Source organism: Ornithorhynchus anatinus, chromosome 2 (genome assembly GCF_004115215.2).
Source record: "Ornithorhynchus anatinus isolate Pmale09 chromosome 2, mOrnAna1.pri.v4, whole genome shotgun sequence".
Taxonomy (NCBI): Eukaryota; Metazoa; Chordata; class Mammalia; order Monotremata; family Ornithorhynchidae; genus Ornithorhynchus; species Ornithorhynchus anatinus.
This window is the reverse complement of record NC_041729.1, coordinates 49,217,288-49,233,974: the sequence shown is the minus strand read 5'-3', so window position 1 is coordinate 49,233,974 and position 16,687 is coordinate 49,217,288. Positions and strand designations below refer to the sequence as shown.

General features: G+C 54.4%; 1 non-coding gene across 1 annotated transcript; it reads right to left on the bottom strand.

The window, feature by feature from the left end:
* Positions 1–16,345: 16,345 nt before the first annotated feature.
* On the bottom strand, positions 16,346–16,483 carry LOC114809387. Its single transcript, XR_003757174.1, has one exon. It is a non-coding gene; the product is annotated as a small nucleolar RNA SNORA7 (small nucleolar RNA).
* Between the last annotated feature and the right edge of the window lie 204 nt (positions 16,484–16,687).

Genomic DNA, 16,687 nt, shown 5'->3' with positions numbered 1-16,687 from the left:
TCTAAATCTACATCTGAAGTCATTTCCTGCGCGACAAAGCTCATTAAGCAAATTAGAAATGCTTGTGTCTTATCTATCTTATTAGTCTTAATCATTCCCTTAATAATTAGGTTAAGTGCCAAGGTGGCAGCGAGATGCAAGGATTTGGTTTTTTTTTCCGGCCCCGGGGCTCTGGGGAATCACCTGTCTGCGGTCTCCATCCAGCCTTGTCGCTCCGAGGGATAAAATTGTCAGGGAACCTCAACGGGTTTCTCTTTTCCCTGAGCAAGAGGGCTTTTCAGAATGATGTCTAGTTACACTCCAGATCCTTTTCACTTTCCCCTTCACTTGTCTCTTCCAGGTGATGGGAATATGAACTTTTTAAAGCGGCAAGATGGGTTGTCCTCTTCCCCTTTCCTCTTTAAAAGAGGAGGGAAACGGGCCTTCAGCGGCCCGGCGGAGGCTTTCATTAAAATCGAAACACCTCATTGCCGGGGGCTTCCTTTCGACAAACTAGACATCCGAGCCACGGTGAGGGACGGGCGGTGAATCGTCTCTGCTGACGGCAGAGAGAGACTGGTGAGGTGGATGAGGAGGCTGGATTTGAGAGCTTACTTCTCCAAGCTGCAGCTCCAGGGCCACGGGTGACCCAAATCGGTGACATTTATTGAGCACCTACTGTCCGCCGAGCACTGCACTACACGCTCGGGAGAGTACGGTGCAACGGAGTTGATAGACACGGTCCCCGCTCACCGGATTTACAGTCTAGAGGGTCTTAGGGTTTAAAGGTTTCTGGACATTCTCCGGAAAGCAGCTTGGCCTAGTGTTTAGAGCACCGGTTTTGGAGTTAGAAGGACCTGTGTTCTAATAATAATAATAATAATAATAATAACGTTGGTATTTGTTAAGCGCTTACTATGTGCAGAGCACTGTTCTAAGCGCTGGGGGAGACCCGGGGGAATCAGGTTGTCCCACGTGGGGCTCACAGTCTTCATCCCCATTTGAGAGATGAGGTCACTGAGGCACAGAGAAGTGAAGCGACTCGCCCACGGTCACACAGCTGACAGGTGGCCGAGCCGGGATTCGAACCCATGACCTCTGACTCCAAAGCCCGGGCTCTTTCCACTGAGCCACGCTGCTTCTCCAAATGGTGGTATTTGTTAAGCGCCTACTCTGTGCAAAGCGACCCCAGCCCCGGCGCCATAGTAAGCGCTTAACAAATGTCATTACAAAAAAAAAAAAGCAGGGCCGCACACTCTGTCAGTGACTTGGGACCCCATTGCTGTCACCTGTATTTTATTCTGAAGGAGGAACAGAAGGAAATATTGTCATTAAATAAAAATCCGGGTCACAAGCTCAGTAGGCCCTTGGTAGTTGGCTGAAATAGTCCATCGACTCGGTCCTCTAGACCGTAAGCTGGTTATGGGCAGGGAATGCGTCCGTTATGTTGTTCTCTCCCAAGCGCTTAGTAAGCGCTTGCCGAAGCAGCGTGGCTCAGTGGAAAGAGCACGGGCTCGGGAGTCAGAGGCCATGGGTTCCAATCCCGACTCCGCTGCTCGTCAGCTGTGTGACTTCACAGTGCCTCAGTTCCCTCATCTGTAAAATGGGGATGAAGACCGTGAGCCCCACGTGGGACAACCTTATCACCTTCCATCTACCCAGCGCTTAGAACAGTGCTTGGCACGTAGTAAGCGCTTAACAAATACCAACATCATTATTATCATGGTGCTCTGCACACGGTAGACACCCAATAAATACGATTGCCTGCCTGAAGAATCTGCTCTCTGTGAAACCGCTTGAGCACACGCTGTTGGACATCTTAGGAAAACGGGAAACTGCGATTCAAGGAACTTGCTAGCCTCGAGCCGGCGAGACGGTCAAGATGGGTTGTTATTTTTACATTTTTGGAAAGAACACGGACCTGGAAGTCGGGAGACCGGGGTTCCAGTCCCAGCCTGACCACCTGCTTGCTGTGTGACACTGAGCGAGCCGCTTAAGCTCTCTGAGCCTCGGTTTCCTCATGTGTAAAGTGGAGATAAAAGAGCGAGCCCCATGTGGGTTAGGAATTCTGTCTGATCTCAAACCTTATATCGTCCCCAGTGCTTAACACACAGGAAGCACTTCATGCCGCAGTGAGCCTACCCTTTTCATACGGTAAGAACCCAGACTCCAGCTGAATAGTCTCTCGACGGTATTTATCGACCGCTTGCCACGTGCACAGCACTGCTCTAAATGCCGGAGGGTAGAATACAACGGCATCGGTAGATACGTTCCCTGCCTCTAACGGGCTATCGTCTAGAGGACGGTCTGAGTCGTACCTCCCGTTGGGACGGATAACACCTCCCGGATCGAGGACGTGAATTGGAATGAAAAGTAAAACGGAGCTGATGAGCCGAGGGAGGCGTCTGCCTCCGTCCTTCGGGTTTAGGGGAACGTTTCCCCCTCGGCCTCCTTTCCTACTCCTCGGTCTCTATCGTTCCCTTCCAGACGTTGGGCTTCCCTCTTCTTCCGCCTGGGCCTTCCTCCCTCTCTCGTCTACCGGTCTCCGTCCTTCTAACCCCGGGAGGGTCCCTTCTGACTCTGCTTCCCCCTGGCAGATTCCTGCCCCGGCGGGATTTGTTGGGCTTCTATCTCGGGCCTGTCTCTAGCCGTTGGCGGCCGTCTCTCCTTCCCCCCTCCGTTCATTTCCTTCCCTCTTCATCTCATCGTCGCGTAGAGGAGCAGCGGGGCTCAGTGGAAAGAGCCCGGGCCCGGGAGTCAGAGGCCGTGGGTTCGCATCCCGCCTCTGCCCCTCGTCAGCTGTGGGACTGTGGGCGAGTCACTCAACTTCTCCGTGCCTCGGTGACCTCATCCGTCAAATGGGGATTAGGTGTGAGCCTCACATGGGACATCCTGATTACCTGTATCTCCCCCGGCGCTTAGAACAGTGCCGTGCACATAGCAAGCGCCTAACAAATGCCGACATCATTATCGTTCGGTTTTCTTCCCCGCCCGGCCCGTCCCCCCGGCCTCTGACGGAAAAACAGACGAGATCGACATTTTTCTTTCCCCCCGTCAGTCATCGCCTGTTACTTCCCCGCCTTCGGTGGGTGAGGGGTGAGCTTCGAGGCCCAGATGCGGGACGGGGGCCGTCAGCTGGCAACAGGCTCGGAAGGGCCGCGATCCACCCCGTCCACGCATCTCCAGTCCACCGTGGACAAGACTCCCGAAGCAGGCTCGCGCTCCGGCTAGATGAGAGGAATCCAATTTATCTTCCCCGCCAAGTCACTGCCTCGCTGTCTATCCGGTCCTCGGCGGGAGACGCGATGGAACCCGCGTGGGGGGGTCGAGCGGCCCGGAGGGTCGGCGCGTCATCTCCGGGGGAGCTGCCCTCCGGCAGCTCTGCCTCCTGCCTCCTTAAATGATAAATAAATAATAACGTCGGTATTTGTTAAGCGCTTACTGTGTGCCGAGCACCCTTCTGAGCGCTGGGGGGGGACGCGGGAATCAGGTCGTCCCACGTGGGGCTCACAGGCTCGATGTCCATTTTTACAGATGAGGTAACCGAGGCAGCGAGAAGCTACGTGACCCGCCCAAAGCCACACAGCTGACGAGGGGCAGAGCCGGGGTTCGAACCCGTGAACTCTGACTCCAAAGCCCGGGCTCTTTCCAGTGAGCCACACGCGGCTTCCTCCCCGGCCCCCACCGGGAGGTCCGGCGGGCGACGAAAGCCAGTCTCCCGGGACGTACGACGAGGAAGCCGGGGTGTGTGCCCAGGGATGGCGGCCCAGGGGCTCAAAGCTTGGCTTGGCTGGAGGAACTGGAGGGACGCCCTCGGCGGCCCGGCCTCATCGGTCCTCTCCGTGGCTCGGCGGGGGAAGAGCCTCAGCTGGGGCGGTGACGGAGGGAAGTGAAGCGCCACGGGCAGAGATTTCAGGGGAGCCGTCCGGAGGAGGGACAAGCCGGGAGGCTCTGGAAACCACCGGAAGGCTGCCTCCCTGCACGTGGGACTCGCTCCGCGGAACGACTTGGGGCGAACGGATTTGGAGCGTGGGGGTGTGTTTGCGTCAGTTATATCTGTTGAGCCCTCACTGGGTGCGGAGTACAGCGCTAAGCGCTTGGAAGAGCGTGATTTAACAATATTCAGCGGAAAGAGCCCGGGCTTGGGAGTCAGAGGACGTGAGCTCCGATCCCGGCTGGGTGACTTTGGGCAAGTCGCTTCACTTCTCTGCGCCTCAGTGACCTCATCTGTGAAATGGGGATGAGGACTGGGAGCCCCACGTGGGACCACCTGATCACCTTGTATCTCTCCCAGCGCTTAGAACGGTGCTTGGCACGTAGTAAGCGCTTAACCGATACCGTCATTATTATTCATTCATTCGCTCGATGGTATTTACTGAGCGCTTACTATGTGCAGGGCACCGCACTAAGCGCTTGGAATGCATAGCGGACACATTCCCTTCGCACAGTGAGCTTTCCGTCTAGAGGGGCGTGGAGAGAAGCAGCGCGGCTCAGTGGAAAGAGCCCGGGCTTGGGAGTCGGAGGTCACGGGTTCGAATCCCAGCTCCGCCGCTTGCCGGCTGCGGGACTTCGGGCGGGTCACTTAACGGCTCTGTGCCTCAGTTACCTCATCTGTAAGACGGGGACGGAGACCGTGAGCCCCACGTGGGACAACCCGATCACCTTGTATCCGCCCCCAGCGCTCAGAACAGTGCTTTGCACGGAGTAAGCGCTTAACAAATACCGCTATCATTATGGGCACGTGCGTGTCTCAGGGGAGGGATTGAGGGGGACAGAACCTCTCTTTGGTGTCAAGGCAGGGGGGTCCCGTAGTATTAACTGTGTGCTCTGCACATGGTAAGCGCTCAATAAATACTATTGAATGAACGAGGGAATGTGATTTATTAAGAGCCGACTATGTCCCAAGCACTAGGGTACATACGAAGATGATCAGGTTGGACACGGCCCTCGTCCCATACGGGGCCCACCGTCTAAAGGGGAGGAAGCACAAGCAGTGAATTCCCGTGTGACGGACGAGGTGACCGAGGCGCAGAGAAGGGAGGCGACTTGCCCGAGATCGCACGGCAGGCGGAGGCGGAGCTGGGATTAGGATCCGCGTCCTCCGACCCCCAGGCCCCTCCTCCATCCACCGGGAAACGCTGCTTTTCAGCTGGTGGGGAGCCCAAGGTGAGGCGTCCGAGGAGGAGGGATTCGGGAAGCCCACGGAGGGATTATTAGGACATACGCGGTTCCGTGCTGGGGAGATCTATCTGCCGGGGTGGGGGGGGGGGGCCGAGTGGGAATATTTGCGTGGTGTCGAAGGATGGAAGCGGAAAGCCCGATGAGATGCCGCTCTTCGGGGTGAGCGGAAAAGGGGTCCCGCCGTAAAGGACGTAAGGGGATGCGTATCACTTCCCCCCTCAACCTTCCACGTCGACCGATCGCACTGGGACGGGGGGGACCAGATCCTGACGGACCCTCCTCCCCGTCACGTGGGGAGGGAAAGCGTCTTATGCCGTCCCCTCCCAAGGGCCTAGCGTGGGGCTCTGCGGACAGTAGGCACTCGGAAGATACGACTAACGGGCTGACTCTCCTCTGACACGGACTCTGCCCGGCTTCAAGAGCGGCCGCAGCTCTTCAAAGTCTCGTCAGCGCTCCGTACGGTGCTCTGCGCAAGGCGAGTGCTCAGGAAACGCCGCTGACCGATCGGAATCGGTGGATCCGCCCGAGAGAACCGCGCCGGGACCCAGATACCGGTTCCCTCGGGGCAGCGGCGACGTCGCGGGAGGTGCGGTTCGCTCCTTCCCGGTCCACGGGTGGAGGCGATGGACGGATCGATGGGTATCTACTGGGCACCCCCCCGTGTGCAGAGACCGTACTAGGCGCTTGGGAGAGTACGGTCTAGCAGAGTCGGTTAGAGTCGTTCCCCGCACTCGACAGATGGCCCATTCCAAGCGCTTAATACAGTGCTCTGCACCTAGTAAGCGCTCAGTGAATACTATTGAATGAATGAACGAACAAGCCTTCAGTCTAGAAGAGGAGAGACAGATATTCCAATAGATAAGTAAACCGCAGCTCCGCACGTAAGTTCCGTGGGGGTGAATAAAGGGTGCAGATCCGAGTGTAAAGGAGATAATAATGATAATGTTGGTATTTGTTAAGCGCTTACTAGGTGCAGAGCACTGTTCTAAGCAAGCGCTGGGATGTACAGGGTCCTCAGGTCGTCCCACGTGAGGCTCACAGTCTTCATCCCCATTTTCCAGATGAGGGAACTGAGGCCCAGAGAAGTGAAGTGACTGGCCCACCGTCAGCCAGCTGACAAGTGGCGGAGCCGGGATTCGAACCCATGACCTCCGACTCCCCAGCCCGGGCTCTTTCCACTGCGCCGGGCTGCTTGCGGGAGAGGGGGGGGGGGGGGGAAAGAGGAAAGGAGAGCTCAGTCGGGGAAGGCCTCTTGGAGAAGTGTTTCCCGTAAGGAGGGGAGAGCGATCGGCCGTGGGATACGAAGAGGGCGGGCGTCCCGGCTGGGAGAGGGCGACGCCGAGGACCCTTAAACGGGCCTGGGCGGATCCTACTTGGCTCACCTCATCCACCGGCGGGGATAAATTCTTGCTCCAGGAGAAGCTAGAGGAAGCTACAGCCAAGGGTGGGTCCCCGACGCCTACCCTGCTGTCTCTCCAGGCTGCCCCGCTCCTCGCTCCCCTCTTCTCCCGTCCCGCTCCATCCTGCGCCCGCCAAGCTTGTAACGGTAAGTGCGGGAGCCCCTCAGCCTGCCCGGTGGAAAGAGCGGGGCCTGGGAGTCAGAGGACCTGAGTTGAATCCCCGCGTGGCCACTCACCTGCTGGGTGATCTTAGGCAAGTTATTTAATTTCTCTGGGCCTCAGTTCCCCTACCTGTTTCGAAACCTATTCCCCCTCCTACTTAAACTGTGAGCCCCACCCGGGGCAGGGACTGGGTCCGGACAGATTGATTTTGTACCTCCGTCGGCACTTAGAACGGTGCTTGGTACATAATGGGCGCGGAGAAGCAGCGTGGCCCAGTGGGAGGAGCGCAGGCTTGGGGGTCGGAGGTCATGAGTTCGAATCCCAGCTCCGCCACCTGACGGCTGTGTGGCCGGGGGCAAGTCACTTCGCTTCTCTGTGCCTCAGTGACCTCATCTGGAAAATGGGGATCAACCGTGAGCCTCACGTGGGGCAGCCTGATGACCCCGTAGCTACCCCAGCGCTCAGAACGGTGCTCGGCACATAGTAAGCGCTTAACGGGTACCGACATTATTATAACGAGTGCTTGGTAAATGCCGTGATAATTGTTATTCTTATGTAATTGCGCATCTCCCTTTGAATCTGCCTGTTCCTCTCTCAGCTCCTCTTTATTCTTTTTTTATGGTATTTGTTAAGCGCTGACTATGAGCCAGGCGCTGTACTGAACGCTGGGATAGATATCAGTATGTCAGGTCCAACGCAGTCCCTGTCCCGCCCGGGGCTCACGGTCTTGCTCCCCGCGGTACGGACGGGGGAACTGAGGAACAGAGAAATGAAGTGACTCGCCCAAGGTCACCCAGCAGACAAATGGCGGAGCCGGGATTAGACCCAGGTACTCCGACTCCCAGACCCCTATTCTATCCCCTAAGCCACGAGGCTTCGTCGACCCCCCCGCCCGAAACCTGGGGTTCGCTTAAAAACTGATCTGTAGGCTCCGCTTTGCTGCACGAGGCCTTTCTTCTCATTCATTCATTCGTGCATTCATTCGATAGTATTTATTGAGCGCCTACTACGTGCAGAGCACCGGACCAAACGCTTGGAATGGACAATTCAGCAACAGATGGAGACCATCCCCCGGCTCACCGTCCGGCCGGGGGAGACGGGCGGACCGAAACAATAGCAATAAATAGAATCGAGGGGATGGACATCTCATTAATAAAATAAACAGGGTAATAAAGATACGAGCAAATGAGCCCGATGCTGAGGGGAGGGGAAGGGAGAGGGGGAGGAACAGAGGGAAAGGGGGGGAAAAGGGGGCTCAGCTGAGGGGAGGTGAAGGGGGGGCAGAGAGGGAGCAGTGGGAGCCGAGGGAAACGGGGAAGCTCAGTGTGGGAAGGCCTCCCGGAGGAGGGGAGCTCTCAGTGGGGCTTTGAAGAGGGGAAGAGAATGAGTTTGGCGGAGGGGAGGAGGGAGGACGCGGCCCGGGGGTCGACGGCGGGCTGGGCGAGAACGGGGGACGGCGAGCAGGTGGGCGGCGGAAGAGCGGAGCGGGCCGGGTGGGCGGTGGAAAGAGAGAAGGGGGGAGAGGTAGGAGGGGGCGAGGGGACGGAGAGCCTCGAAGCCTAGAGTGAGAAGTTTTGGTTTCGTGCGGAGGTCGGTGGGCAACCGCCGGAGGTTTTTAAGGAATGGCTCCGATTCTCCTGTTGGGCGGTGACCCTCCGTCCCTCCCCGCTCCCAGCCTGTGGGTGGTCAGCTGTCAGGGGCTTGTCAAACAGCTAATTGAGAAACACGTCCTCTCCCGGGCAGAGCATTATTAAAGAGACCGCATTTCCCAACAGCTGTGAAAAATGACTCACGGTAAAAACAGATTATGGGGGAAATCCGACGGGAGCGTGTAGCATCTGCAGAGCCGGCGTGGGGGGGAGATGAAGCCCCACCAGATAGATCAATAAAATATATGAATGGCGCCCGGCAGTAGGCGGTGATTTAAATGAAATTAGCCTAACGACCTCCAAATATCGATAAACAATAAACATCTCGGTGCGCTGGGGGCTCATTCCGTTTACGGTACTTCAGAAATAATATTGAGAACCGTCTTCGGGAATATTATTCTGGAGGAGAGGAAGAACCACAGAAAAACAAGTCACGGTAGCGTGCAGGATAGAGAGGAGCCGGGAGCCTTATGACGTCTAGCCCTCGCTGCCTTGAATCGCAATAACGTCGGTATCTGTTAAGCGCTTACTATGTGCAGAGCCCCGTTCTAAGCGCCGGGGGGGGGAGAAACAGGGCCATCGGGTCGTCCCACGTGAGGCTCACAGTTAATCCCCATTCTCCAGACGAGGGAACTGAGGCCCAGAGAAGCGATCACCCAGCTGACAAGTGGCGGAGCGGGGATTGGAACCCATGACCTCGGACCCCCTGAGCCACGCTGCTACTGTTATTCCCCTCTAGACTGTAGGCTTGTTGTGGGCAAGGAATATGCCTGTTTATTATTATACTGTACTCTCCCAAAAACTTAGTAGAGTGCTCCGCACACAGTGAATGCTCAGTGAGTACAGTTGAATGAATGAATGTATAAATGGTTTTTACCGGGTCTTATTATAGACCCTCTAGGCTCTAAACTCTTCACGGGCAGGGAATGCGTCAACCAGCTCTATGGTACTGTACTCTTCCGAGCGGTCGGCACAGCGCTCTGCGTACAGTGGGCGCTCAATAAATACCGTTAATGGATTTATCGATGGTATGTTTTGAAGGAAAATTAGAATCTCACTGCTTAAGCGCTTGACTGAAGACTAAGATCTAGGCTGTCAGCTCCCCGCGGGCACGGAACGTGCCTGCCGACGCTGACGAGTTGTTGTATCGTCCTCTCCCAAGTGCTAAGTGCAGTGCTCTGCGCTCAGTAAGTACTCAGTAAATGCGAGCGATCGATTCAGAAAAAGGAAAGCGCTATACGGATAGGAGGAGGATTGCTGTGCAGATCATTTATTTTGAAAAAAGCCGACTGGAGAGGTGAATCCAACCCAGTAGCGCTGCACGGATTAAACTCCGGAAGACTATGAACTTTTCAACCAGTCAATCAATCGGTATTATTTTCTGAATTGGTCACGGGCAGGGAACGTGACTGTTTATTCATCCGTTCATTCGACAGTATTTATCGAGCGCTTACCATGGGCAGATTAAGCGCTCGGAATGTACAAATCGGTAACAGATGGAGACGGTCCCTGTTGTTGTTATACTGTATTTTCCCAAGTGTCTAGTACGGCGCTTTACCCAGAATAAGTGTTGGATAAACACGACCGGCCAAATGAATGACTTTCTGCTTCGTGCAGAACACTGGACTAAGCGCTCGGGAGAGTACAGCGGAGTCCCTGCCCTCAGGGACTTTACGGGTCTAGAAAACCAGCGGGATTGTCAGCTCACTGTGAGCGGGGAACGTGTTTGTTATATTGTTGAGTTGTACTCCCCTCACCGGTCCGTGCGGGGCCCTGCACACGGTAAGCGCTCCACGAGGGATTTCTTTTGTTAACGAGGTGTCCGTCCCCTTGATTCTGTTTATCGCGATTATGTTGTTTTTGTCCGTCTGTCTCCGCCGATTAGACGGTGAGCCCGTCATGGGGCAGGGGTCGTCTCTGTCGCCGAACCGTACGCTCCGAGCGCTGAGTACGGTGCTCTGCGCATAGCAAGCGCTCAGTAAATGCTATTGAGTGAATGAATGAATGAATGAACAAATATGACCGATCGTACAAGAGATCAGTGGGAGATCCAGTTCCTTCCAGCGGGATAGAGGGTTGACCGTTCACAAGCGGACTGGAGAGTTGAATCACTTTCAGTTCATTGTCCCGTCACCCCCAGACTAAACTAAACGGTAATTAAGCGGCTGACAGGCTGGGAGGAAAATGAACGTCTTGATGGAGAACATTTCTCTTGAGGACTTGAGCCGTTTTGGAGCAGATGTATTTATTCATTTCCACTAATAGAATGGCATCAGAATGGCGAGGAGGGCTCGGCGGGGAAGGTGGTGGGAGTGACCGGAAGCCCGTCAAACGGCAGGGACCGTCTCTATCTGTTGCCGACTTGTTCATCCCAAGCCCTTAGTACAGTGCTCTGCACATAGGAAGCGCTCAAGAAATGCTATCGAGTGAATGAATGAGTGGTGGCTGAAGAGAAATCTCCTTTGGGGGAAGGACGGGCAGGAGAACCCGGAACGGAGCCCTGCTCGGTCCTTTCCCTTCATTCCTCTCCCTTTTTTTCCCAGGAACACTCTACGGGCTGCTGTCTTTCCTATCTTCCCCCGGGAGCATCAGGAGAGATTCTAATCGGCCCGAAATTCCTACACAGTGTGCGGGATTTCTAGATGACCGACCAGCTGACCGACATTTTTCTTGCCTTAGACTTTACGTGACCTGCTCATCCTGAAAAGAGTACCCGGGGTGTGTTGATCGGCGCTCTCTCTCCTAAAAACCAGAAAATGATTTTAGACGCAAGGGACTCTACCTTCACTCTCGAAGCAGCTCTCTCAGTGGAAAGAGCCCGGGCCTGGGAGTCAGAGGTCATGGGTTCGAATCCTGGGTGACTGTGGGCAAGTCACTTCACTTCTCTGGGCCTCAGTTCCCTCATCTGGAAAATGGGGATTGACTCACGTGGGACGACCCGATGACCTTGTATCTACCCCGGCGCTTAGAACAGTGCTCTGCACATAGTGAGCGCTTAACAAATACCAACATTATTATTATTATTATTATTCTCAGTCCTCCTCCTCTCTCCTTCCCCCTTTATGGTCCCCCTCAGTTCGCTTCCTACCACTTAGTTCTTTGCCGTGTAGAAAACATTTCCCACAACGTACACTCTGCCCCTCCCAGGTTAGGAGTTCCTGCTCTGGTAATAATTAATAATGATAATTATGGTACTTGTTAAGCGCGTTCTATGTGCCAAGCACTCCTCTAAGCGCTGGGGTAGGTACAGCTTTATCAGATCGGAGACAGTTCCTGTCCCACCTGAGGCTCGCGGTCCTAATCTCCATCTTAGAGATGAGGTAACTGAGGCCCAGAGAAGTGAAGTGACTTGCCCGAGGTCACGCAGCAGATATATGGCAGAGCTGGGATTAGAACCTAGGTTCTTCTGACTCCCAGGGCCCGTGTTCTATCCACTTAGCCGCGCTCTCTCCTCGCAGAGCGCAATGTCGGGGTCAGGGGTGGGACTCGGCAGAGTTGTTCAGCCGGTCTTGAGGCTTCTCAGAAAACTCCGATGGATGAGTTCGTTCATTCATTCATTCGGTCGTATTCATCGCGCGCTTATCGTGTGCAGGGCACTGTACTAAGCGCTTGGAATGTACGATCCGGCAACAGATAGAGACCATCCCTGCCCAACGGCGGGCTCACGGTCTGACCGGGGGAGACGGACGGACAAAAACGAGACAGTATATTCGCGAAAAATCATTTCGCCAGGGAAGAGGGCGGATTTCGGAGCTTCGGAGAGTGGGATGTTACCTGGCAGAAAGTGATTCTGACTAAGCCCGGGCCCCAGGCTGTGCTGACGGAAGTAATTAACATAATCGAAAATAGAACTGGTTCCTGTGAGGTGGGAGTTTTTATTGACGGGCTCCGATCCTCTTTTACTTTTTGGTGTGGAACGGATCTTAATGAGAACGGCCCGCAAACTGGGGGGAACGGGGAACGGAGGGGCAAAACTAGGGAATCAGTGGGCTCATGCTGGTGAAGCTGAGTGCTCTGGGGGATAGAGCACCGGCCTGAGAGTGTAAACCCATTTTGGGAAGGGATCGTCTCCCTTTATTGCTATATTGTACTTTCCTTGCGCTTAGGACGGTGCTCTTCACACGGTAAGCGCTCAATAAATGCGATTGATGAATGAGTGACAAGGCAGGACCTGGGTTCTGATTCCGGCTCCGGCACTTCGGCGAGTCACTCCCCTTCTCTGTGCCTCAGTTACCTCCTCTCTAAAATGGGGATTAGACCGTGAGCCCCACGTGGGACGCAGACTGTGTCCATCCCGACTAGCTGGCATCTACCCCAGTGCTTGGTACAGTGCCTGGTGCGTAGTAGGTACTTAAGTGCCATATTAAAAAAAAAAGGGAAAGGTTTTCCGGTCAATCCGTCGATGGCTTTATTGAGTGCCTACTTTGCACAGGGCACAGGGTGGGAGAGTACAACAGAGTTTGACAGACATATTACCTTCCCTCAGTGAACTCCCGGTCTAGAGGGGGAGAGAGATATTGATATAATTCATTGGTGTGAATGATTTACAGATGTGCACGAGTGATGTGGAGCTGAGGGTGAGGGCGGGGTGAATGCCGAATTCCCAAAGGATACAGATCCGAAGTCTCAGATGGAAGAACTATTATTATTATTAATAATAATAATAATAATAATGATAGTGTTGGTATCTGTTAAGCGCTTACTATGTGCCGAGCACGTTCTAAGCGCCGGGGGAGATACAGGGTCATCAGGTTGTCCCACGGGAGGCTCACGGTCCTAATCCCCGTTGGACAGATGTGGTAACTGAGGCCCTGAGAAGTGAAGTGACTTGCCCACCGTCACACAGCTGACAGGTGGCGGGGCCGCGATTCGAACCCCTGACCTCTGACTCCTAAACCCGTGCTCTTTCCACTGAACCCCGCTGAATGAGACAGTGTTCTCAGATGGACCTAGACGTTCCATTCTTGGATTTCTCTTTTTATTCTATGGACTACGTTAAGCACTTACTCTGTGCCGGGCGCCGTACTTGGGGAAGCAGCGTGGTTTAGTGGATAGAGCCCGGACCTGAGAGTCAGAAGGTCATGGGCTCACTCGTTCATTCGTTCGATCGTATTCATTGAGCGCTTACTGCGTGCAGAGCCCTGTACTAAGCGCTTGGAAAGTACAATTCAGCAACCGATAGAGACAATCCCTGCCCAACGATGGGCTCACCGTCTCGGGTTCCAATCCCAGCTCTGCCACTTGTCTGCTCTGGGGCCTTGGGCAAATCACTTAACTTCCCTGTGCCTCAGTTCCCTCATCTGTAAAATGGGGAATAACAATAATAATAACGTTGGTATTTGTTAAGCGCTTACTATGCGCAGAGCGCCGTTCTAAGCGCTGGGGGAGATACAGGGTCATCAGGTCGCCCCACGTGGGGCTCCCGATCTTCATCCCCGTTTGACAGATGAGGGAACTGAGGCCCAGAGAAGTGAAGTGACTTGCCCACCGTCACCCAGCTGACAAGTGGGATTCGAACCCATGACCTCGGACCCCCAAGCCCGGGCTCTTCCCACTGAGCCACGCCGCTTCTCCTAAGACTGAGTAAGACTGTGAGCCCCACGTGGGGCAGGGACTGTGAGCAACCTGATCTGCTTGTATCCACCCCACTGCTTAGTACGGTGCCTGGCACACAGTGAGCACTTAACAAATGCTATAATCATTATCATTACTACTAAGCGCTGGAGTGAAATACAAGCTAATCAGGTTGGACACATGGGTCTCACAGTCTTAATCCCCATTTCACAGATGAGGCGACTGGGGTACAGAGCAGCGAAGTGAGTTCCCCAAGGTCACACAGTCGACAAGTGGCGGAGCCGGGATTAGTCAGCTAGCACGTACGGTGTGCAGAGCACTCACTGTACTAAGTGCCGGGGAGAGTATAATGTAACAGTAAACAGTAAACAGACGCACTCATTCCTTCATTCGTATTTATTGAGCTCCTACTATGTGCAGAGCACTGTACTAGGCGCTTGTACAATTCGGCAACAGAGGCAGACGATCCCTGCCCGTTGACGGGCTTACAGTCGAATCGCTGCACACGGGGCGCTTGGACTCTAGAAGGGGAGACATCTTAATAGAAATAAAAAAATTGCAGATATGTACATAAGTGCTGCGGGGCTGGGAGAGAGGATGAATAGAGAGAGTCAGGGTGATGCAGAAGGGAGTGGAAGAAGAGAAAAGGGGGATTTAGGGAAGACCCCTTGGAGGAATTGTGCCTTTAGTAAGGCTTTGCAGTGGGGAGAGTAATCGTCTGTCGGATACGAGGAGGGAGGGTGTTCCGGGCCGGGGGCAGGACGAGGACGAGAGGTCGGCGGCGAGATGGACGAGATCTAGGTAGAGTGAGAAGGTTAGCATTGGAACCCAGGTCCTTCTGACTCCCAGGCCTACGCTTTATCCACTGGGACAACCCCTGATTCCCTTCAACTCCCGACGACTCCCCCCGCCCAAAGGATCTCAGGAGACTTGTGGCCGAATTCCTTGAGGCACGTTTCCTCCTCGTCACTGGAGTGGAATAACTGAAGGTTCCAAGGATGTAGCTCATTTGCAGAATGGAAGTTGGGGACTTGAACCCGGACAACTGAACTGGAATACTGGACTTGAGTGGGTGGTGGAAGAAGCCAACATCCTTTTTTTAATGGAGAAAAATAGCTACTCCTCGCTACAGGCTTTCTCCCTGACTCCTCGGGGAGGTGCTGCTGTCCACGAAGGAAAATCGCTGCAGGCAGGATCTAGCTGGGAGAATTCAAGCTTGAATAGCATGACTTCATACATGATTTATTTATTTCCCTGCCTTGGTGCATTTCAGTTCTTCCCCCGTAGTCTCTATTCTTGATTCTATTTATCGCTATTGTTCTCGTCCGTCCGTCTCCCCCGATTAGACCGTGAGCCCGTCAAAGGGCGGGGACCCTCTCTATCTGTTGCCGATTCGTCCATTCCAAGCGCTTAGTACGGTGCTCTGCACATGGTAAGCGCTCAATAAATACTGTTGAATGAAATACTACTGAATGAAATTCCGGTCAGAATATACTACCCTGGACAAGTGGTTAGTGACGGTCAGCCGTTGCATAGTCTCTTTCTTTTTGTACTTCCGATTTTTCCCAACTCTCGTCAGGGGCAGAGAATATAGTATCGAAACAGCAACGCACCGGGAAGGAAGCACCAATACTCCTCGGTAAATCGTCCACCTCCAGTGGACACCTTTTTTATTGGTATTTGGTAAGCGCGTACTAGGGGTCAGGCTCAGGTAGATACAAGCTAGTCAGGTTGGACACAGTCCACGACCCCTGTGAGGCCCAACAGTCTCAATCCCCTTTTTACAGGTGAGGGAACCGGAGCACAGAGAAGTCAAGTGACTTGCCCAAAGCCACGCAGGAAACAGCTGGTGGAGCTGGGATTAGAACCGAGGTCCTCTGTCTCCCAGGCCTACGCTCTTTCCAGTAGGCTATGCTGTTTCCTGGTTGCGTTTCTTTTCTGTTCCGAAAATGCATCGTGTAGGTCTTTTTTATGGTACTTGTTGAGCGTCCACGATGCGTCAAGCATTGTTCTAATTCCTGTGGGCGGCGAATTCCTTGAGGCACGTTTCCTCGGTTATTGGAGTGGAATAACTGAAGGTTTGAAGGATGTAGCTCATTTGCAGAATGAAAACTGGGGATCTGAACCCGGACAACCGAACCGGAATATTGAACTCGAGCGTGTGGCGGAAGAAGCCAACTGGGGTCTCGTCTTCTGCCCATCGACCCATAGCGACACCACGGACGCGTCCGTCCCGGAACGTCCCGCTCTCCACCTGCAATCGTTCTGGTAGCGTATCCGTAGGGTTTTCCCGGTAAAAATACGGAAGTGGTTTACCACTGTCGCCTTCCACGCTGTAAACTCGAGTCTCCGCCCTCGACCCTCTCCCGCGCCGCTGCTGCCCAGTGCGGGTGAATTTTGACTTGTGGCAGAGGGGCTTCCACTCGCTAGCCACTGGCCAAGCTAGGAATGGAACGGAAAGGCCTCTGCTTGACACTCCCTCCCGTAGCCGAGAACGGGAGAGTACTGGAAACTCTCCAGGTGCGACCCCGAGATGATGAGCACTGGGGTAGATACAGGTTAATCAGGCTCCCCGGGCAGGTGCCCGGTTGAGCCTCTCACCTCGTAGTCACACCTTCCCCAAGGACCCCTAAGGATCCCCCGTCCCTTGCACGGATCGTATTTATTCATATTAACGCCCGTCTCCTTCTCTAGACCGTGAGGTCGTCGCGGGCAGGGAACATGCCGGCTAATTCTACTGTA